The sequence below is a fragment of the Botryllus schlosseri genome, chromosome 14, assembly GCF_051294905.1.
Source record: "Botryllus schlosseri isolate E-star chromosome 14, Bs_hap1, whole genome shotgun sequence".
Classification (NCBI taxonomy): Eukaryota; Metazoa; Chordata; class Ascidiacea; order Stolidobranchia; family Styelidae; genus Botryllus; species Botryllus schlosseri.
Window position 1 is genome coordinate 160,493 of NC_137249.1, and position 24,278 is coordinate 184,770.

At 40.3% G+C, this 24,278-nt stretch overlaps 1 long non-coding RNA gene across 1 annotated transcript; it reads left to right on the forward strand.

Moving 5' to 3' along the window:
• Nucleotides 1-3,386: 3,386 nt before the first annotated feature.
• On the forward strand, nucleotides 3,387-23,328 carry LOC145455191 (uncharacterized). The gene is made up of 2 exons (XR_013920287.1): nucleotides 3,387-3,599; nucleotides 23,205-23,328. It is a non-coding gene; the product is annotated as an uncharacterized LOC145455191 (long non-coding RNA).
• The last annotated feature ends 950 nt before the right edge of the window (nucleotides 23,329-24,278 follow it).

Here is a 24,278-nt window from a genome sequence, read left to right on the forward strand (position 1 = left end):
TAAAAAGTCGTTTCAAACTTCGGCACGTATCCGGAGAAAAGAACAATCGAATTATATTTATTAGAAAATTACGCCTGAAATTGCCTATTACACGAGTTCAGGTGTACCAGACTCAATGTCGATTTTAACATCTAATAGCCAAAGAAGGAAGGACTTCTTACCCTTTTGTGAATAGAAGGCGTCCTAAATAATACATACCAATTCATTTCTAACTTCGGCACCTATCCGGAGAAGAGAACCATCGAACTATATTTAGCGAAAAATTACGCCTGAAATTGCCTATTACACGAGTTCAGGTGTACCAGACTCGATGTCGATTTTAACATCTAATAGCCAAAGAAGGAAGGACTTCTTACCCTTTTGTGAATAGAAGGCGTCCTAAATAATACATAAAAAGTCGTTTCAAACTTCGGCACTTATCCGGAGAAAAGAACAATCGAATTATATTTATTAGAAAAAATCAATAAATGGGGAGTGGTCCTCCGGAAAGGTTGCGAAGTTTGAAACTGTTTTTAAATGTTCTTTGGGACCCCTTTTATTCATATATGGCGAAAACGTTCTTCCTATACCAATTCTATTAAAGGTGAAAATCGCCATCGCGTGTGGCACATCTGAATTCCCGTATTAGGCAATTACCTACATAATTTACGCTTGGATATATTTCGATGGTTCTGATCTCCGAGATGGTTCCGAAGTTTGAAAGTGATTTTTAAATGTTATTAGGGACCCCTTCTATTCATATAAGGGTGAAAAGTTCCCCCTACCACATCTGGATTCGGGTACTCAGCAATTTCAGATATAATTTGCAGCTACATATATCTTGATATTTCTCATCTACGGAAAGGTTTCCAAAGATTAATATGACTTTGTAAGTGATATTTAAGTACATTTCTATTCATAGCAAGGTAAGAAGTTCTTCTTTCTTTGACTGTGATATGTTAAAAACGACATCAAGTCCGACAAATCTGAATTCGTGCATTAGGGAATTTCCGACGTTATATGCGGCTATATATATAATCATTGACTTATATTTTTCAACTGAACAACCACACACAATGTACAATGCGATAAGACACAATGCCATGTAATGAACAGATAGGAGGATGTCGAACTACACGCGGTTGTGATCCTTTTAATTTCACATCCACCTCGGCCTAGAGTGCCCGATGTCACAGTTTTCTTTGATGTTGATCTTTTTTTGAAGTCGTGGCGCATTCTCCTAGTTCTTGCGCATTCCTTGTGAGTGACTTCTTTCGTCGAGGCTTTTTTTCGCCGTAATAACGGTGACAGCGGGGAAGAGGGGCCCAGATAAACCTCCGACGGGTCCCCAGATTGGTAGGCGCCTTTCGTCACCACTACGCTATGTCCCCCGCGATATATTTCGATGGTTCTCAGCTCCAAGCATCTTCCGAAGTTTGAAACGGCCTTTAACATGTTATTTAAGACCCATTCTATTCATAACAGGGCCAGAAGTATCTCCTTCTTTAGCGATTATATCTTAAAAACGACGTCAAGTCTGGTAAATGTGAAGTGGAGTATTCGGCAATTTCCGACACAATATGGGGCAATATAGCCTATATTTCGTTCGTTCTCAGCTGCAGGCATCTTTCGAAGTTTGATACGGCCTTCAACATGTTATTTAGGACCCATTCCATTCATAACAGAGTAAGAAGTCCTTCCTTCTTTGGCTATTAGATGTTAAAATCGACATTGAGTCTGGTACACCTGAACTCGTGTAATAAGCAATTTCAGGCGTAATTTTCTAATAAATATAATTCGATTGCTCTTTTCTCCGGATAGGTGCCGAAGTTTGAAACGACTTTTTATGTATTATTTAGGACGCCTTCTAATCACAAAAGGGTAAGAAGTCCTTCCTTCTTTGGCTATTAGATGTTAAAATCGACATCGAGTCTGGTACCCCTGAACTCGTGTAATAGGCAATTTCAGGCGTAATTTTCTAATAAATATAATTCGATTGTTCTTTTCTCCGGATAGGTGCCGAAGTTTGAAACGACTTTTTATGTATTATTTAGGACGCCTTCTATTCACAAAAGGGTAAGAAGTCCTTCCTTCTTTGGCTATTAGATGTTAAAATCGACATTGAGTCTGGTACCCCTGAACTCGTGTAATAGGCAATTTCAGGCGTAATTTTCTAATAAATATAATTAGATAGTTCTCTTCTCCGGATACGTGCCGAAGTTTGAAACGACTTTTTATGTATTATTTAGGACGCCTTCTAATCACAAAAGGGTAAGAAGTCCTTCCTTCTTTGGCTATTAGATGTTAAAATCGACATCGAGTCTGGTGCACCTGAACTCGTGTAATCGGCAATTTCAGGCGTAATTTTCTAATAAATATAATTAGATAGTTCTCTTCTCCGGCCACGTGCCGAAGTTTGAAACGAATTGTTATGACATACTTAGGACCCCTTCTCTGCATAAAAGCGTAAGAAGTCCTTCCTTCTTTGGCTATTAGATGGTAAAATCGACATCGAGTCTGGTACCCCTGAACTCGTGTAATAGGCAATTTCAGGCGTAATTTTTCGCTAAATATAGTTCGATGGTTCTCTTCTCCGGATAGGTGCCGAAGTTTGAAACGACTTTTTATGTATTATTTAGGACGCCTTCTATTCACAAAAGGGTAAGAAGTCTTTCCTTCTTTAGCGATTATATCTTTAAAACGACGTCAAGTCTGGTGAATGTGAACTGGAGTATTCGGCAATTTCCGACGCAATATGCGGCAAGATATATTTCGTTCGTTTTCAGCTCCAGGCATCTTTCGAAGTTAGATACGGCCTTTAACATATTATTTAGGTCCCATTCTATTCATAACAGAGTAAGAAGTCCCTCCTTCTTTGGCTATTATATCATAAAAACAACATCAACTCTGGTGCATGTGGATAGGTTTATTAGGCAATATCCGACACAATATGCGGCAATATATATTTCGATGGTTCTCTGCTCCAGGCATCTTCCGAAGCTTGAAACGACCTTTAACATGTTATTAGGAGCCATTCTATTCATAACAGAGTAAGAAGTGTCTCCTTCTTTGGCTATTATATCTTGAAAACAACGCAATTTCCAACACAATATGCGGCAATATATATTTCGATGGTTCTCTGCTCCAGGTATCTTCCGAAGTTTGAAACAGCTTTTAATATATTATTTAAGGTCCCTTATATTCAGTAAAGGGTACCAAGTTCTTTCCACTCCGGCGATAATGCATTAAAAACGACATTAATGCAGGTTAAAATTATCTGGCAACGGCTTTTTGCAGTATACGGAGATTTTCCAATCGGAAATATATAATGCTGCCATGGTAGTAACAAGTGTTTCCCATACCGCGTAATTTTTCTAATAGAATCACGGTGGTCTTTATTTTCATCCAACCAAAATACATAACAAACAGCAGTGATGGTGGTACAGAAAATATGCTTGCACAGTATTCGGTATTAGATAGGAATGATCGATAAGACCGTGAAGGTCATCTAGTCTGATCACACCAGCATCAAACAGGTACACTTGACTCTAAGCAGTCTGGCTGTAAAAAAGGTTACAGTAGTTAAAAAAATAAAATAGAAGAAAAATTGGCACTTCTTCGTTATTACTGCTGTCATCTGGGCCGAATACTTGTATGCAATTTCCAAAGCGGAAAAGAGATATGACCTACCATTACCATTTTTAACGAACTACCTCCGGGAGGATGAGTTAATACCTTTTCTGGATTCAATAGTGGTATAAATTACATACCAGTATGAGATAGCTTATTTCCAGATGCATAAGTACCAGTAAATGTCCACCAAAATTCTGTGATGTGATCGCATTCGCAACAATACACCATTGCTTCGATCAATTTGACCCTGTCAATATATGTTATCGGTAGGGTAACTTATACTTTGTTCCGGAAGATAAGTTATACCTTTTCTGAATCTAATAGTCATCTATTTTACACCCACACTAGAGACAACTCATTTCAAGGTACACAAGTTACTCTAAAATCCAACTAATATGTCGTATTATCACTACAGAGGCCAATTCACATTCATTTCACGCAATTTGTCCATGCCAATATATGTTATCGGTAGGGTAACTTAAACTTTGTTCCGGGAGATGAATTATACCTTTTCTGAATCTAATAGTCATCTATTTTACACCCACACTAGAGACAACTCATTTCGAGGTACACAAGTTACTCTAAAATCCACCTAAATATGTCGTATTATCGCTACAAAGGCCAATTTACATTCGTTTCACGCTACTCGACCATGCCAATATATGTTATCGGTAGGGTAACTTAAACTTTGTTCCGGGAGATGAATTATACCTTTTCTGAATCTAATAGTCATCTATGTTACACCCAAACTAGAGACAGCTTATTTCAAGGTACACAAGTTACTCCAAAATCCACCTAAATATGTCGTATTATCGCTACAAAGGTCAATTAACATTCGTTTCACGCAACTCGACCATGCCAATATATGTTATCGGTAGGGTAACTTAAACTTTGTTCCGGGAGATGAATTATACCTTTCCCGAATCTAATAGTCATCTATTTTACACCCAGACTAGAGACAACTCATATCGAGGTACACAAGCTACTCTAAAATCCACCTAAATATGTCGTATTATCGCTACAAAGGCCAATTGACATTGGTTTCACGCAACTCGACCATGCCAATATATGTTATCGGTAGGGTAACTTAAACTTTGTTCCGAGAGATGAATTATACCTTTTCTGAATGTAATAGTCATCTATGTTACACCCACACTAGAGACAACTCATTTCAAGGTACACAAGTTACTCTAAAATCCAACTAATATGTCGTATTATCACTACAGAGGCCAATTCACATTCATTTCCCGCAATTTGTCCATGCCAATATATGTTATCGGTAAGGTAACTTAAACTTTGTTCCGGAAGATGAATTACACCTTTTCTGAATGTAATAGTCATCTATGTTACACCCAGACTAGAGATAACTCATTTCGAGGTACACAAGTTACTCTAAAATTCACCTAAATATGTCGTATTATCGCTACAGAGGCCAATTCACATTCATTTCACGCAACTCGACCATGCCAATATATGTTATCGGTAGGGTAACTTAAACTTTGTTCCGGGAGATGACTTATACCTTTTCTGAATCTAATAGTCATCTATGTTAGACCCAAACTAGAGACTGCTTATTTCGAGGTACACAAGTTACTCCAAAATCCACCTAAATATGTCGTATTATCGCTACAAAGGCCAATTAACATTCGTTTCACGCAACTCGACCATGCCAATATATATTATCGGTAGGGTAACTTAAACTTTGTTCCGGAAGATAAGTTATACCTTTTCTGAGTCTGATAGTCATCTATTTTAGACCCAAACTAGATCGAACTTATTTCAAGGTACACAGGTAACCATAAAATCCAACTGAATACGTCGGACCTGATCGCATTTTGCGACAACGCACAATCGCTTCACGCGATTTGACGATATCAATATATCTCATCGGTAGGGTGACTTATACCTTGTTCCGGAAGATCAGTTATACTTTTTCTGAATCTCAAAGTCGTCTACTTTACACCCAAACTGGACAGAACGTATTTTAATGTACACAAGTAACCCTAAAATCCAACTGAATACGTCGGATCTGATCGCTACAAAGGGCGATGCACAATCGCTTCACGCAATTTGACTATGTGAATATATCCTATCGGTAGGGTGACTTATACTTTATTCCGAAAGATAAGTTATTTTTATTCTGAATCTAGTACCGATATATTTTACGCCCAGACTGCGGACAAGTCATTTCGAGGTACACAACCCTTTGCAAAATTCAACTAAATAAGTGTGATATAGTGGCATTTTGCGACAAACCACAATTGCTTCACACGATTTGACCATGTCAATATATCTTATCGGTAAAGTAACTTATACCTTGTTCCGGAAGATAAGTTATACCTTTACTAAATCTAATAACCATCTATTTTACACCCAGACTAGAGACAAGTTATATCGAGGTACACAAGTAACCCTAAAACCCTGCTAAATATGTCGGATCTGATCGCCACAGAGGGCAATTCACAGCGTTTCATGCAATTTGACCATATCTACATATCTTATCGGTAGGGTAAGTTTAACTTTGCTCCGGAATGTGATTTATAGCTTTTCTGAATCTAATAGTCATCTATGTTACAACCAGACTGGAGATAACTTATATCGAGGTACACAAGTAACCCTAACACCCACCTAAATATGTCGGATCTGATCGGCACAGAGGGCAATTCACAGCGTTTCATGCAATTTGACCATATCTACATATCTTATCGGTAGGGTAAGTTTAACTTTGTTCCGGAATATGATTTATAGCTTTTCTGAATCTAATAGTCATCTATGTTACAACCAGACTGGAGATAACTTACATCGAGGTACACAAGTAACTGTAAAATCCACCTAAATACGTCAGATCTGATCGCTACAAAGGGCAATGCACAATCGCTTCACGCAATTTGACTATGTGAATGTATCCTATCGGTAGGGTGACTTATACTTTGTTCCGGAAGATGAGTCATTCCTTTTCTGAATCTCATAGTCGTCTACTTTATACCCAAACTGGAGAAAACTTATTTTGAGGTACACAAGTCACCCTAAAATCTACCTAAATATGTCGGATCTGATCGCCACAAAGGGCAATTCACAGCGTTTCATGCACTTTGACCATATCAACATATCTTATCGGTAGGGTAAGTTAAACTTTGTTCCAAAGGATAAGTTGAACATATTCTGAATCTAATAGTCATCTATGTTGAACTTAGACTGGAGACAACTTATTTCGAGGTACACAACCCTCTGCAACATTCATCTAAATGTGTGTGATATGATCGCATTTTGCGACAATGCGCAATCGCTCCACAATCCACATGATTCCATGTCAATATATTTTATCGGTCAGGTGACTTATACTTTGTTCCGGAAGATGAGTTATACATTTTCTGATTCTAATAGTCATCTATATTACACCCAGACTGTGGACAACTTATTTCGATGTACACAAGTATCCCTAAAATTCACCTAAATAATGATGGATCTGGTTGCTCCCGGGGACAATTCACAATCGGTGAGACGCGGTGGCAATCTCATGTGCCCTGAGTTGTTCGCATAATTGTCGACATCTAAGCTAATATTGCCACCAAAGAGGTTGTTTAGACATCTTTGTTATTCCAATGATAATTTTACCAATTGTGCAAAGAGGAAAAGTCGCCTTATAATTTGTTATCATGCGGTAAGTTCATCAGTTCGAAATCTGATTTGTAAGGAAGGTGAAAACTATGCCGCGGCACACTTACCGACACTTGATTTAATCAAGAGTCGTATTTTAAAAACACCTACTAACAGGAGCAGTTTACTGGAAGGAAGTCTGTGACCTTCCAATTGCACCAGGACCGGCAACTCTGTAAGGTGTTGCGGTGCAGATACGATTGTTACGTCACTGGTCGTGTCGCTATTGCGACCGTAGCTTTTGCGTAACCTTTGCTGACCTGAGCATGACCTGAGTCCAATACCTGCCGTCACAACTGAGGCACACTAATTTTCCATATATGGCTATAACATATTGTGGGAAAAGTGAATATATTCTGAATCCTCACATCAATCTTCATTCAAGTGAAATATTTTGTGTGTGTCTGACGCATCCACGTGCAGTCGTGCATATGTGATGGGCCAATGAAGCTGCCATGAAAGGGAAAGATTATCGACAAAATTGCAGGTAAATTATTGTATTGCACTGACAATGTACTTTATACTTGTTGTAATCCGTATGGTTTAAACCAGGGGTCGCCAACTCAAAATGGGTCGCGGGCCACTTTTCATAATTCCTAGAGGCCGCGGGCCGCATGACTTCAATATCGAGATTAGCATAGCCAACGCAGCTCAACAACCAAGTATGATAACTCTACGTTAGTACAATGCTGTGCTCTCTTACATGGGCGATGGGCATAGCCACCAAAAAATGAATAATATTTTATTGAACAAACACAAATACAACAAAAAATATCATGCTCATCAATTTTGTTATATTTTCAACTATGAGCTGCGCACGATACATGACAACACGCTGTAGCAACTAAAACAGGGGTGGCCAACCTTTTTGCTGTTCACGGCCGCATTTTGATTACTCATGTAGCCCGTGGCCGCATTCCGATACATAGTGGTAATAAACAAACTGGGGCCAAATATCCACGTTAAACTCACCAAGTCCAATGCTGGTACACTCCGGACAAATCTATTTACTCATAACGGCTTACTATGGCACCGAGATCGTGAATATAGTCATGTTGCGAAGAGCGACAGGGATTCGTACTGTAGTCGCGCGAAGCGAGAAAATTTTTCACGTTCATGAGGGAATTTCGTCATTAAATATCAGTATAGTTTCACATATTACTATCAAATATTCATCCTTTCTCGGCCCATGTGATCAGATTCACCGGTATAGTTTATGCAGGAGTGTCTTCAAAAACTTAGTTAATGCTGTGGTGCATCTTTGGGTGGGTCAATTCTCATTAGTGCCCTATATTGCATGCAGTTATTTCTTGACCTCCCATTAGAATTGTCGTTGTCGTTATAGTGGAAATATATTGGATTCGCCCAAACGCAGGACAACCAGAAAAAAAATTAATTCGAGATGAGGACAATACGATTAAAAATTGGTATTTCTTTATGGGGCGCATCATTTTTCTCTGCTGTTCGCATCTGTACTGTGGGACTCCGATTACAAAGGACACTGCTGTATTAAAATCTAAAATCAACTCGCATTGAAGCGTGCGTAGCGCGAAGAAAATTTCAAGAACAATCCAAACCTCTAATTAATTAGGGAGTCAATTCGTAGATTCAATTTGCATAATATTGACAGCCGCCAACACATCCTGATTGAATTGAGTGTCAACGGCCGCATATTTTTCTCCTACTGCCGCAGATTGGCCGCCCTATGATTAAAGAATCGATATCGGGGTTAGTTATAGACACGGTAGCCTATTTGCTGGAAAACTATATCCTCGTAAAGCATGGTCTCTTGGTGAGCCCGAAGTCGTTTATCAATCCTCCCGGCCTTGGCAGTGGTGGGCCATTGCACGCCAAGGCAATATGCCCATTCATATCAGCAAATTATTCCTCCATAGAATGATATTACCATGCAGAATTGAAGGAATAGTGATATTGGGCACAGTAGAATGACTTACTTTGAACAACAACAACAATATGTTTAAACTGAAATCAATTTAGGCATGGTTTACTGAGCGTTCTTTCAAAATTTCTCCAAATCAAGCCGCGGGCCGCAAAACATGACCTCGCGGGCCGCATGCGGCCCGCGGGCCGCGTGTTGGTGACCCCTGGTTTAAACGTATGGTTTAAAACCCGTCGCATGGTGTTGGAATTTGTTAGCCATGCAGCACAACCGCCTATTACAGTTGTTCTCAACCTGGGGGGCGCGTGAAAGCATCCGAAGGGGGCGCGAAAAAGCGGTCAACTGAAAATGTTTTTCGCGCTCTGCGCGATTTACATCCAATTGGATAACATCCGGTTGGGTTTTGTGATATGATGATAAGGGGGCGCGAAATTGTTCACTCTCAAAAAGGGGGGCGTGTGTAACAAAAGGTTGAGAAAGTTGAGAAAAGTCTATTATATGTCAAATCAGGATTGGTGCGTTTGATTCATTTTCACTTTTTGGAAGTGGTGTAAAAGCACAATTTGGTACCCGAAAGTGTCGTTCGCCCGTTCTATTTTTACACCCATGATTTGCAGCGTATGCCGTATATTGCTCCTAACCCAGAAATTTCGAGTCGCTGGTACGAGTAATAGCCAAGAACAGCTCTGTTATGATTCATAATTTTCCTTTCAAAACACCACAAGCTTGCGATACAATGAAAATATATGTGATGGTATCGAAGGAGGGACACGCATACTGAAGGAGAAATCCCACGTCCGATTGGTATATAAATTAGATCAGGGCTAGGCAACTCGCGGTTCGCGAGCAGCATGTGGCTGTTTCATGCACATGCTATGGCAATTTGTAGATTTTTATGAAATGATATTTCAATATCAATTTTTCTATTCTCGGAACGGTTTTCGTTTATTTCAGGTTGTTGGAAAACAAACTAGCATAGCATAGGGCAAGTTCTGTGCGACATTGCATCTTCAGAATGATTGTGACGCGTAATGAGAGATAGTAGCCTTTTTGTTTCATCGTGATTGTGAACTGTGTGATTTGGGGCATCCATATATTTTGTTCCAGCTCTAGATGTAATTTTTCCTTCTTTGATCGGGTATATATGTAGATCTGAATTGATTTTTCAATTACAGCCGAAAATATTCGACCAGAAAAAGAAATCAACCGTATGCACCTCCAAAAGATCGAAGTTCCGTTCGCTCATCAAATGCAAATATTTCTCTAGCCAAAAAGTTTGCTCTTTCTCTGCGAGAATTACGACTGCCCGTGCCGAAAAAGAATGGATTTACGGCAAATCATTGTCGTGTGTATTTCAACTTGTGTCACCAAAAATCTTCAAAGGCTGCAAAATTGAAACTGCAACGATTTTGGTCAGAAATGAAGATTTTCGTCTTTCGGTAGAAGCGGCCTACCCGTACTGTTTTTGTAACGCAGACCGTACCATGGCGAATTGGTAGTAGAGTGTGAATCGTGTCACGAATGGCTTCACCCACAATGTGTCCTACCAATTGAAAGTGAATTTCGCAGGTATTCCCAACAGCAATGGCAACGATGTCATCTTGCATGTTCCAAGACAATTCCTGATCTGTCTGACGGATTGCCTGTCATTTATCATGTTACGAGGTTTGACCAACACGCTTCAGAGTCAACGAATGCGGTTACGACCAAATCAGAAGGCTTTATTGAGCCGGTATTTGACACTGATAACGGTGCAACGAATGCGGAACAGCCAAGCACCTCTTCCGATATTCGCCACGAGAGAAAAAGATCAAAAGCTGAAGTAGAATCTTCTAATGAAGCATTGCTGGATTTACTCGACGACGAAGCAACAAAAGCGTCTAAAGATCGAGAGCCTACGAAATCGTCCACACTCAAAGCATCATGCTTTGTTAAGCCTGGATTTAACGCTGATAACAGTGCGACGACTACGGAACAACCAGACAACTCTTCCGACATTAGCCATGACAGCAAAGGAATAAAAGTAGAATCTTCCAGTGAAGCGCTGCTGGGTGTACTCGATGACTATGCCACGGAAGCATCTAAAGACTCCAAGTCTGAACCACCAAGGACGCTGCCCATCAAACATGAAACGATACAAGCTTTGGGACATTTCAAAGTCCCCATTGGGGAAATTGAAAGTCTTTCCTCTGAGGTGAATATACAGGATAATTTCGAAATTTCATTAGACGCATGGAAAAGTCTTACAACAAATAGAAAACTTCATGGATTTTCCGACGATTCCGATTACGCTTCATATTTCTCCCAACGAATCAAGGAAGTATACGACTGCTGCGTGCCGTGTATACAAAATCATTACCTTCGCCACCCAGAGAAGGTCTTGGAGATAATAGATTCATCAGATTGGTACTACGAAGGCAACATCAAATTTTATTGTAAGCATAAATCTTGTTGCGGCTGTCGAGTCGAAGGCTCAATAAAAATATACTCCGGTATCAGTAAAATCAAATGTGAGATAACAATTTCTCAGACACGAATTCACGAATTATGTATGAAAAGCAGACCCGTCAACAAGTCCTTGCGCAAGAAGTTGGAAAACGATTTACAATTCAGCTCAGCCTATGATGTGCATCGAAGACTGCACGAAACTCTGAGCGATACTGAACGGATTTTTGGCTCCCATACTTTTGTGCCTGCGCCCGGAGTATTACGTAACCTCAAGTACAACTCAAATATATCTGACACATTTACCTCCAACTGGATGGTTAATATGGAGACTTTGAGAGTACGTTACGAATCTCGTGGAACTAATTTTATAAGATCGTGGTCTGGATATCCGCCACAAGTAATAATTTGCAGCGAAAACCAGATCAAAATTTACCAAGACATTGCACCGACAGATATCCTTTATATCGACGGAAGTGGCGGAATTTTGACAATCAGCGACTGTGATGGGGGAAAGTTTCAAATATACACGCTGCTAATCAGGAATCCTTTCCCCACAGGAATATCTCTACCGATTTTTTCATTGGTAACAAGCAAACATGACACGCGGGGACTATGACCAGATTCTTGAATCGGTTTATTCAACTAACATGCAAGCGAGCGTTTCCGGTATTACCTGGTCTTATTATTACTGACGGAAGCATGGTATTATGGAATGCGACCTTGACGCAATTTTGTGCTGAGACAAGATTGCAGTACTACAACCGATGCTTTCGCGTCGTTACGGGTGATGCTACGGCTGCGGATCTGAATAAACCCATCGTGCATAATTGTCTGAGTCACTCAATGCGAGCAGCCAAAATCATGTGTCGCAAACATTACGGGGTGAAATTGTGCTCAACAGCTATGTGCTGGATACATAGCATTTTTTTTCTGCAATACGTTGAAGGAGTTGGACGATATTGTACTCCAGTGGTTCTCAACCTTTTTCACCTCGCGGACCGGCAAAATTTCAAAAAATGTCTGGCGGACCGGTGAACTTTCAAAATGGAAATGAAGCCAAAATGTAACGTATGCAACCGTTTGTTGCAATTATATGGTGCTAGAGAGTGACCTTTAGAGGGTTTTTGATCGTATTTAATTATCTTCATGATGTCATCCATGTGATTTTGTGGTAGTCAGTCTGCTTAGTCGAGGTAAAATTGCCTTGTCCAGATAAACATATACTACCGCCGAGAGTCGTTTACAGTCTTTCTCGCCGAAGGCCGTGGGTTTAACCGACCACGCCAACTCGAAGAATATTCTTCTCCGTGCCGAAAAAGCACTTCGTCGGCCCAACCCCCAAAACGTTGGTTCTGGGCCCAAAATACGCCAATAGCAAAAATTATCGATTATTCATGACTGAATCGTTTTTCTCGCTGCCGAATTTTCGGCACATCTTTCGGAGTCCTATATGTTAGCCTAAACTTGATTATGTGTTGGTACGTCGTGGTGCGGTAATGGCTGACGCCGAAATGCCTATTTCTATAAATCTTGCGTATTTTTCGGAGAAGGGCACCTAACAAGCAAGACATTTATTGACAATAAATCGCGTTAAGCGCGAAAAGAAAATTGCAAATGTTAGGGAAAGTTTCAAACAATAATACGCTATGATTTATGTTCATTTGCAAAATAATTTGGGCCCCTCTCCAATTGGGCGGTTTGGGGTGCCCCAGTTACGGCCCTGCACAAAATGAATGAATCGAAAACGAATAATCGCGCAAACTGCGCTGTTTAGCGATGAGTCAGCTCGTACCTGTTCTGTACTTGTCGCTCGCATGTCGTCAAATGACACGTCTTAAGTCAAATCGAACATGTTTTCAGCCCTAATGTTACCTCACGAAGTTCTGAATCAGTTTAAAAGTTGATGTTTTAATTATTTTATCAATGGACAAGCCTTTAACATTGCAACTTGAACTTAACGTATAAAATTGTAATATACCTGGCGGACCGGCAGGAATGTCGTCGCGGACCGGCGGTTGAGAACCACTGTTGTACACAATATATTTGTCATACTACTGAGTCCCAAACTCGACAGCGTTATTGAGACCCATTTCAATATCCTTCATGAGCATCATCTCACAACATGCAATTGCGACAGTGCTGATATGCAGATATGTGCGATCAAGGATAGATCAGATCCAGAAGATACCTTGTTTGGTCAGGGTCTAAAGAAAGCGGATTACAAACAAGAAGAATCTTCTCCATTTCACAGGAGATACAGGGAAATGAAGGAAAAAATTGAGAACATGATCACCGTTGAAGGCGATGAAAGTAATCCATATTATTCAGAAAAATTTACGGATAAGATGTTGAATATTGTACTGAGGCGTGTCGCAGCAACTTCAAATTTGATGCTTGGAGATTTGGGACGACATGAGCAAAATAAGGCCGGCCAATCTGATATTTACAAAAGCGCCACCGATCGATATACAGAGACCTTGTGTGACGGGAAACGTACCATGTACACATAGATAACAATACACAAGGAGTGATTGAACAGCATTTTAAAACCCTAAAACATGACTTTTTGAAAGGAAGGATCAATCGCCTGGACAAATTTGTGGAAATTTATGAAAAAGAAATTTGTCGATCAGAAAAGATATTCGCCGACCACGTATATCACCTTGGATATTCATCAAAGAAAGCAAAACGATGCGACAATGGCAAAGTTGATGCTAAACATGCCAAGCGCCGTCCGCAAATTTTTATCACCGGATAATTCGAAAAGAGGTTGCAAAATAAGAAATCGATTTACGGCAGCCCCGGAATGAAGTAAAAAATCAAATATCGCTGTGTAGCAATTACCAAGAAAGAACACATACCCAATATTGACGAAGAACTCGATGGATTTCAAAATATTAAATTATTTTGTGAGTCATTGTGGTATTCAATACCACACACCGTTGCATCGTTGGGAACAATTGCATTTCGCGTGGGGGACGGGCATCGAGGCAATTGGCAAGACATAAACTCAGTGTGTGCTGACCCGTTACCCAACACCCTGCAGTGTATGGAAAAACTTTCATCGAGGCGAGTCCCGAAAGGCTGGCTTTCGAAAAGTATAGTCGATTCATATTTGAATGTTATGGTCAACAGCACAAATTTGTGTGCTGGACGAAAAAAAATTGCGCAGTAGGGGAGACCGGGGACAATTGTAACACTTTTTGTATTTTCCAACATTACGTGTTTTTCTCGTGGAAATTTCACTTCCAAATTTTTATATAAAGAAGCCAACAACTCGATAGTTGATACAAAAACTAAATTGGAACTCAATCAACAATCAATCATGGAAATTTTAGGTCGCAAAAATCGCTGCTCAAATGTTACAATCGCCCCGTACCCAGGGGCAATTGTACCACCCTTGCGGGGTAATTTTAACAGTGTTATTTATAACTAAAAACAAACTAAATGAACAACGAAAACGGAAGCACAAATTGTATATTGCATGAAAATAAAGGAAGAGACGTTTGAACGCTTCCAGGCTACGCCCCATCGCACTTATGGCATCTGAATGCAATATCACCCTTCGTGTCTTGTTCAAGCTTAAAATGTTCAAGAGACACATTCATTCCATCATCTCCCTACACATATTCGACCTCTTCTACCAAGGTTCTGTTGTTCAGCGTGCATAATGGGTTGGTCATTCGGTCACCCACAAAGGTGCGAAACCGACTTGGCCAACATATCTTGGCTGAATGGGCCGATGATAGTATAGCAAAACGAGGACGCAACATTGTGTGGCGTCAAAGCTATAATGACATTCTTCTGTGCTGTACAAAATGAAAATAAATTGTTCACATCAAATATCAAAATGTAAGTGGGCCATGATCAAAGTCAGGGGATGAGGATTCAGTCATGACCATTGAAGTTCGACACACCAAAAGTCGATCAACATGAGAAGGGTGGTTGAATCACGAAAATAACTTAACCGTCAGATTCACATCACCACTATTGTATAGCCGTTTCGACAGATGATCATGTTAGAATTGGTATCGCAAGGTAGTATCTGTTCTGGTGAACTTCTGGCTGTTGCAAGACTATTCTGCAGTAGATGAATGGTAATACCAACATATGAACAAAGACATTCAGAATTGATAACATATTGTAACGGGGCAAAAGTAACAGAGTGTTACGATTGCCCCTGACACGCTCGACGATGATTAGTGTCTCAGTATGGTACCTTACCGGCGATGCAAGTCCTATTCTTTCTATCATCACGGTAGACTATGGTAACATTGTTCCAGCTACATATATTACGTTGTAACTACTTGAGGTACTATTCGTCTAAACAAATTATTCCAGACCAGAAAAACTTTACTCAAGGGTAAAAAATTTCGTTTTTTTCTGATTATTCCGGGGTTTCGCGTCGTTGCTCAACGTAACTCCAGGTATAATAGGAGAGATAAATACTGCATGCGCACTTAAAATATCAAGCTGATTTCTCCATCCTACTAGCGGTGAGGTCGATTGTTACATTGGCCCCTAGTTACATTTGTCCCCGGTCTCCCCTACCGTGTGATGTCACCACGAGTATTATTGACGGAAGAGATTTTAAAAAATTTCATCGTCGACTCGAAAATGATGACGGCGAAGTGCGAGACCTGTTGCTGTTTCCACTGATATGGGAAGATCACTTTATACTCATTTCATTTTCAAAGGCAAATAGCCAAATTGCGATTATAAACTCCCTGGCTGATCACAAATTATCAAGTTGTTTGGTATCGAAGTTGAAAAGCAATTTCAAGGGTTTTTTTCTCCGGAAATTCAAAATTGACGGACTCCAATTCGAAATGAAATGTTTGGTAAAGCAGACTGACGGAATGAGACTGCGGCGTTTGCGTTTGCTTGGCTGCCAACGCTCTGTGCAAGGGGATATTGCCACCGAGATTACCAGATATGATGCGTAGTAGGATCGAAATCATCTTTTTCGTCTTTGCTAATTCAACACAGCCTCCACTCCTTTTGATGAAGGCTGATAAGCATGGAGTCCTCACTAAAGCATATCCGGCATTGAAAAACACCCGAAATACATGCTGGTTTAATGCTGTGACACAGTCACTATGTCACATTTTGAAGGAGACGAATTCGTTGATGTCGTTCAAACCAGGCAATAAATATGCCGAATTATTGAAGCTGGTAATGACAAGACAGGAGATTGCCAAATTGTATTGTATCAAAAGTTGTTCACAAATATTTTTCCAATAGTCTCCCTCCTGTGTTTGATGACTTTTTCATACCTGCTAAACATGTCCATTCCCATTACACGAGATCTTCGTCTAAAGGAAACGTCTACTTACCCCAACCCAATAGCAACCTAACTGAGAGATCTATCGACTACTCGGGACCTATCATCTGGAATGCATTACCATCACATATCCGTGAATTGCCTTATAATAGATTCAAAAAAGCCCTACTTGATCACCTCTTGTCGTTACACTAACACTGTTGCCCTACCTCGCCCAGACATTGCTTCATTGATAATTTGCTACCATTGTTTAATTTTTTCTATTTTCCTTTCCTAACTAAACATTTTTTTACAGCCAGACTGTTCTGAGTCAAGTGTACCAGTTTGATGCTGGTGTGATCGGACTAGATGACCTTCACGGTCTTATCGATCATTCCTATCTAATACCGAATACTGTGCACGCATATTTTCTGTACCACATTCACTGCCGTTTGTTATGTATTTTGGTTCGATGAAAATAAAGACTCTCTCTCTCTCTCTCTGCTGATGATTCTTATGACTTATCGGTTTAAGAAGCATGCGATTTCTGCGATTTCGTGTATGGCGATCAGTTGGATTCTGAAGAGTTTCTATCAGGGCTGTGGAGTCGGTAAATTTTACCACCGACTCCGGCTCCGACTCCGACTCCACACATTTTCAATATACCGACTCCGACTCCGACTCCGACTCCTGAGTCTTTAAACGTACCGACTCCGACTCCGACTCCGACTCCTGGGTCTTTAAACGTACCGACTCCGACTCCGACTCCCGACTCCGACTCCAGCATTATTACCAATTTACTTCGAAAATTATATGCCACATTGTCGGTTGAATGACTATCATACAACCATTAAACATATGCAACCATATGATTAACGGTGGCATGCTAAATTGTTTTATTGTGGCACAGCTCGAATTATCCACTATGCAATTAACATGACAGAAAGAATTGCTAAATATCCTGCCTTTTTCAGGATTTTATAACATGGACTCTCTAATATCCTGAAATGTATGAATCATTCAAATATGGCAGATATCCAATCCTGTATAATAAAAATGTAGATAGAAAATTCAAGTGTAGCTCTTGTGTATGAGTCAGCAACTAATAAAGAGATTGAACCTACTAATTTCGTCATTGCACAGTGCACGCTATACTGATTACAAGCACACACATTCTTACTACTAATTGACATTGGTCATAAAATGGAATTTAGTTAAGTAGTCAAAGACCATAGCCTATTTCTAGTCTACATGTACTTAATCAAGTATTCAAGTATTGGGACTTGCAGTCTTTCTTAATCATTTATTCGGCCCAAACAGCTAAGCTACACTACATAATATTTTTAATTTTGTCAAGTGGGAAGCATCGTTTGGTCATATTTACACCATTTTTACAATTTTACAAAACCAGCCGATGCATGTTCTCTGTCACAGTATCATGGTATAACTCCAAAAATTGCATCAATTTTGACAGCATCGCGAAAACGCATATTGCGATTTTCTTCCCCTGTGCAACTGAGTTGTAATTTGCAAGTACTGTCTAATTTTATCTATATCAGGGGTGGGCAAATTTTTCGGTCAAAGGGACACATGAGATTTACGAACCATTGCGCAGGCAACTGGAATGTTGATAACCTTTTTTAGTCGTCCGATAGGAGCGAACCTAATTAGGTAACATTGCAAACAAGACTTACATTAATACGCTCTAAAATTGATAACAATATGTCATGCAACTGTGCAGTGCGCAATTAGGCCCTGGTCGCGCGAAGCGCGAAGTTTTTTTGCAAGATAATGACTAAATTATATCAATAAATGTTTTGTTAACATAAATTGGGGGTCGCATCGGTATACCACTGGGCTCATTTGGCAAGGACAGGATTATTCGACGTTTAGACATAGCAAAATCGACGGTATCAGTGAACATGCCTCTATCATTTTGTGCAAATGTTTTGTTGACGATCTCGCTGCGAGTGCACAAGCGAAGCCGCATGTTGGACGACACGTTATCTCCTAATTGCGAATATAGTTAGACTCAATTCTGTGAATAATATGTATTTATAATTTTCAGAAGGGGGCTCAAATACTGAATGCAAGAAATCTAGTGACAATGAATCATGCGAAGTACCGAGAAAAATTTCAAGTAAAATAAAATATTCTACTTTATGGTCATATATACGAAGATTTGGGATAAATGTGGCTGGCCCCTGGATACGTCAATGCGTCAGAACTGTTGTTTTAGTCATCATCAAATTTCGCGGTCCTGCTAATCAAATTTTGGTTGGCCTTGCAATTGTACCTGATGTCATAAATAATTTCGAGAATTACCTCGCAGGCCACACCTAACCTTCTCGTGTGCCAAATTTGGCCTGCGTGCCACGGGCTGGCCGCACCTGATCTGTATGGTTATTAATAACAGTGATTGGTGGTACATAAAAATTATATTGATAATTCTTTGAAAGCAAATGTTTTCATGATAGAGAAGTTGGAGTCGGAGTCGGAGTCGAAGTCAGGGTCATTCTCACAAACTCCGACTCCGACTCCAGTCAGTATTTTCCCCACGACTCCGACTCCGACTCCGACTCCAGCTACTTTTAGTTTTCACGACTCCGACTCCGACTCCATCAAGCGAAAATTACCCAGACTCCGACTCCGACTCCACCGGCTCCGACTCCGACTCCACAGCCCTGGTTTCTATATCATCTCCTTACGTATCAACTGCCTAGGAATGTTTCAACTGCGTACCATTCGTGAGCGTCGAACGTGAATCCCAATGCTGCAGCTGTGGAAATTCAATTTATAAGCAGAATAATCGAAGAATAGATCTGATGCTCCCAGTACCCAGTTCTTGCACAAGCACACAAACTTGTTTGGACCATTTCAAAAACGAAATCGCTTTCAGACATTGCAGCGTTTGCAGCTCCGCCAATAACTTGGTCAGAATTAGTTTGACGTCGATCTCTAATGTTCTAATCCAGGGGTGGGCAAACTACTGCCCGCGGGCCGCACGCGGCCCGCAACACCGATCTGTGCGGCCCGCGAGAGTCTGAAGAAACTTATTAAAAATATTGATAAAATGCTTACTAAAAATCGAATTGATGCAACTTTTTCTTAGTATATTGCCACATGATAATTCTAAGGCAGTGGTTCTCAAACTCAGCAGCTCGCCCTCTTGGGGGCGTGAAAGCATCCGAAAGGGGCCGCAAAGCTGATCTCAAATAAAAAAAATTTTCGCGCTCCGCGCGATTGACATCCAATCCCAGTTATAGCTCTGTGTTTAGTATGAATTTCATATTCAAAAATCTCTCATCCACAGTCGTCATCTTTCATGCCATCAAACTATCCGATTCGTTCTCTGTATGCGTAAAATTAGGGTATTTATATTTTATCTACACATACTAGAAGCGTGTTTGATGCTAACATGGTTATGATGCTGTCAGCATTGTGTGTCCTGGCACTAAACCAAAGTGGAATTAGTAAATCTATGAGCAGTTAGCTGCTCACATTTTCAAATTTCAATCCTGTTCTAAGAATAGGGACAATCAATTTTCATATCTACAATTTTGACACATTGGTTATTGAGTTTGACCGGCCTATGAAATCTCTCCACTGTTTCTGACGCGTGTATGATATCATCGAAGCAATGTTGGGTTTTAAGCCTATATATTATCTCCATGTCCTCGCTATGTGATCAAATACCAATATTGCGTTTTGCTGAGGCCCGCGATGTTGAATGCGGCCCGTGAGGTCAAAAGTTTGCCCACCCCTGTTCTAATCATTTCGTTGGCAAGACAATCAACTGGCACCTCAACAGCCGCTACGCCAATTCAAATTGACGAAAAGATCAAAGTATAGCTTCAAGATGGTAGTACCCGTACATATACTTTGAAATCCGCAATAACTCATAAAAGTTGCAATGATGCTGGTGGTCACTGGATGTCGTACTCGTTCAATTGCCTTGGGGGGGGGCTATATGTTTCAACGACTATCAGGTACATTTCGTGGACGTCAAAGAAGCCTTCGATTTCATCAGAGCAAATGGGCAAATATTGTTCTACGCAGCTTTATTATAAAAAAAATCAATCGCTCATTCTTTCATTTTCGTTGACAATAAAATTATTGTTTTCACACCTGAACATCGGTCATCACTCATAACTATTGTTTTTATTGAAAGTATATGACGATTGCAATCAGAAAAGGTATAACTCATCTTCCGGAACAAAGTTAAACTTACCCTACCGATAAGATAGGTTGAAACGCTGTGAATTGCCCTCTGTGGCGATCAGATCCGACATATTTAGGTAGATTTTAGGGTTACTTGTGTACCTCAAAATAAGTTCTCTCCTGTTTGGGTGTAAAGTAGACGACTATGAGATTCAGAAAAGGTATAAATCATATTCCGGAACAAAGTTTAAGTTACCCTACCGATAACATATATTGGCATGGACAAATTGCGTGAAACGAATGTGAATTGGCCTCTGTAGCGATAATACGACATATTTAGGTGGATTTTAGAGTAACTTGTGTACCTTGAAATGAGTTGTCTCTAGTCTGGGTGTAAAATAGATGACTATTAGATTCAGAAAAGGTATAACTTATCTTCCGGAACAAAGTATGAGTTACCCTACCAATAATATTTATTGGCATGGTCGAGTTGCGTGAAACGAATGTGAATTGGCCTCTGTAGCGATAATACGACATATTCGGTGGATTTTAGAGTAACTTGTGTACCTCGAAATGAGTTGTCTCTAGTCTGGGTGTAAAATAGATGACTATTAGATTCAGAAAAGGTATAATTCATCTCCCGGAACAAAGTTTAAGTTACCCTACCGATAAGATAGGTTGATATGGTCGAATTGCATGAAACGCTGTGAATTGCCCTCTGTGGCGATCAGATCCGACATATTTAGGTAGATTTTAGGGTTACTTGTGTACCTCAAAATAAGTTCTCTCCTGTTTGGGTGTAAAGTAGACGACTATTAGATTCAGAAAAGGTATAAATCATATTCCGGAACAAAGTTTAAGTTACCCTACCGATAACATATATTGGCATGGTCGAGTTGCGTGAAACGAATGTTAATTGGCCTTTGTAGCGATAATACGACATATTTAGGTGGATTTTAGAGTAACTTATTGTGTACCTCGATATGAGTTGTCTCTAGTCTGGGTGTAAAATAGATGAATATTAGATTCAGAAAAGGTATAACTTATCTTCCGGAACAAAGTATGAGTTACCCTACCGATAATATTTATTGGCATGGTCGAGTTGCGTGAAACGAATGTGAATTGGCCTCTGTGGCGATAATACGACATATTTAGGTGGATTTTAGAGTAACTTGTGTACCTTGAAATAAGCTGTCTCTAGTTTGGGTGTAACATAGATGACTATTAGATTCAGAAAAGGTATAAGTCATCTCCCGGAACAAAGTTTAAGTTACCCTACCGATAACATATATTGGCATGGTCGAGTAGCGTGAAACGAATGTTAATTGGCCTTTGTAGCGAAAATACGACATATTTAGGTGGATTTTAGAGTAACTTGTGTACCTCGAAATGAGTTGTCTCTAGTCTGGGTGTAAAATAGATGACTATTAGATTCAGAAAAGGTATAACTTATCTTCCGGAACAAAGTATGAGTTACCCTACCGATAATATTTATTGGCATGGTCGAGTTGCGTGAAATGAATGTGAATTGGCCTCTGTAGCAATAATACGACATATTAGTTGGATTTTAGAGTAACTTGTGTACCTTGAAATGAGTTGTCTCTAGTGTGGGTGCAAAATAGATGACTATTAGATTCAGAAAAGGTATAACTTATCTTCCGGAACAAAGTATGAGTTACCCTCAAGATAATATTTATTGGCATGGTCGAGTTGCGTGAAATGAATGTGAATTGGCCTCTGTAGCGATAATACGACATATTAGTTGGATTTTAGAGTAACTTGTGTACTTTGAAATGAGTTGTCTCTAGTGTGGGTGCAAAATAGATGACTATTATATTCAGAAAAGGTATAACTTATCTTCCGGAACAAAGTATAAGTTACCCTACCGATAACATAAATATATTGACAGGGTCAAATTGATCGAAGCAATGGTGTATTGTTGCGAATGCGATCACATCACAGAAATTTTGGTGGGCATTTACTGGTACTTAGGCATCTGGAAATAAGCTATCTCATATTGGTATGTAATTTATACCACTATTGAATCCAGAAAAGGTATTAACTCATCCTCCCGGAGGTAGCTCGTTAAAAATGGTAATGGTAGGTCATATCTTTTTTCCGCTTTGGAAATTTCATACAAGTATTCGGCCCAGATGACAGCAGTTCGTTATTCCCCACACATCGAAAAAATGATCCCCATGACACCAATAAATGTTTTCCCATGAACATAAACAGAAAAATTTATAAACGTCAAAATGAATTGTTTTTCGCGTTGGGGTGGGATAGACGGATATTAGGGTTGAGGAGAGGGGAGATATTAGGGTTGGGGGAGAGGGGGATATTAGGGTTACGTGAGGGGGATATTAGGGTTGAGGAGAGGGGAGATATTAGGGTTGGGGGAGAGGGGGATGTTAGGGTTAGGAGGGTTAGGGTTATGATTAGGGTTAGGGGAGGTGGGATATTAGGGTTAGGGGAGGTGGAATATTAGGGTTAGGGGAGGAGGGATATTAGCGTTAGGGGTTAGGGTTAGGATTAGGGGAGGTGGGATATTAGGGTTAGGTTAGGGTTATGATTAGGGTTAGGGGAGGTGGGATATTAGGGTTAGGGGAGGTGGGATATTAGGGTTAGGGGTTAGGGTTAGGATTAGGGGAGGTGGGATATTAGGGTTAGGGGAGGTGGGATATTAGGGTTGGGGGAGGTGGGATATTAGGGTTAGGGGAGGTGGGATATTAGGGTTGGGGGAGGTGGGATATTAGGGTTGGGGGAGGTGGGATATTAGGGGTTAGGTTAGGGTTATGATTAGGGTTAGGGGAGGTGGGATATTAGGGTTAGGTTAGGGTTAGGGGAGGTGGGATATCATGTCCCTAACCCTCTTCTCCAACCCTAATATCACCCCTCTCCCCAACCCTAACATCCCCCTCTCTCCAACCCTAAATCCCGCCTCCCCTAACATCACCCTCTCCCTCAACCCTAATATTCAAGTCCCCTAACCCTAATATCCCACCTCCCCTAACCCTAATCATAACCCTAACCTAACCCCTAATATCCCACCTCCCCCAACCCTAATATCCCACCTCCCCCAACCCTAATATCCCACCTCCCCTAACCCTAATATCCCACCTCCCCTAACCCTAATATCCGACCTCCCCTAACCCTAATCATAACCCTAACCTAACCCTAATATCCCACCTCCACTAACCCTAATATTCCACCTCCCCTAACCCTAATCATAACCCC